Here is a 1,272-nt window from a genome sequence, read left to right on the forward strand (position 1 = left end):
TGGACACAATACTCCAGGGTATGGTCTCACCAACACCCTATACAAATAACAACACGTGTTTGTTTTTTAAATCCAGTCCTTTCACAATAAATGTCAAGATTCCATTTGCCTTTCTCATTATATGCTGCTCCGACTTTCTGCGATCCATAATGTGGAGATGCCGGCATTGGACTGGGGTGGGCACAGTAAGAAGTCTCACAACATCAGGTTAAATTCCAACAGGTTTATTTGGTATCACAAGCCTTTGGAGTGCTGTTCCTTCATCAGGTGAGTGAGGAAGGAACGGCGTTCCAAAAGCTCTTGATTCCAAATAAACCTGTTGGACTTTAACCTGGTGTTGTGAGACTTCTTACTGTGTTTCATGCACAAGGGCACCCAGATCCCTCTGCATTGATGCACTTTGAAGCTGCTTCCCATTTAAGGTACATGGGTTTCAGTGAGAAGATTCCGAGTGTCTAATTGCCCTGAGAAGGTGATAGATCTTCTCTTATTCTTCTCTTGTTTTTCCTTATGACTGACTTGCATGGCAGCCTCAGAGAGTGTGTGAGTCCCACGTTAGCTTAGTTGGGTGAGGTCAGTATCCACACCAGTCAATACTTGCATTTGTTGACATATATTGACTCCCAAGTCCTGCAACATCTCAATTTTAAAATTGTTATCCTTGTTTGCAAGTCTTTCCTTGGTCCTCCCCCTCCATCTGTTTGTGACCTTTGTCACCCCTGAGAATCTCCAAGATTTCTCCTTCAATCCTGGATTTGTGCATCCACCTGTTTTCCTCCTTCCACTTTTGGGAGCCGTGTCTTCAGGTGCTTGGGCCCCAGGGTCTGGAATTCCCTCCCTAAACATTGCTGCCACTCCAGCTCTGCCTTCTTCGAGCTTTCCCATAGAAACTGGATAAAAGTAAATCACTGCGGAAGCTGGAATCTGAAACCTAAAGAGAAAATGCTGGAAAATCTCAGCAGGTCTGGCAGCATCTGTAAGGAGAGAAAAGACCTAAAGGGTCATCTGGACTCTGAAACGTCAGCTCTTTTCTCTCCTTACAGATGCTGCCAGACCTGCTGAGATTTTCCAGCGTTTTTGATTCCAGAGAAACTATGTCTTTGACCAAGTTTTTTGGTTGCCCGTCTCTGTATCTGATTATCTAGCTCAGAGTCAAAATTTTGTGCAATGACAATCCCGTGAAGCACCTTGGAATGTTTTTACTATACTGAATAAATGCAAGTTGTTGTTATTGTTGTTCCTTTCCCTGGCCAACAATACTGAACCAGTTGG

This window comes from Carcharhinus amblyrhynchos, chromosome 26 (assembly GCF_965287045.1).
Source record: "Carcharhinus amblyrhynchos chromosome 26, sCarAmb.v2.hapA, whole genome shotgun sequence".
Taxonomy (NCBI): Eukaryota; Metazoa; Chordata; class Chondrichthyes; order Carcharhiniformes; family Carcharhinidae; genus Carcharhinus; species Carcharhinus amblyrhynchos.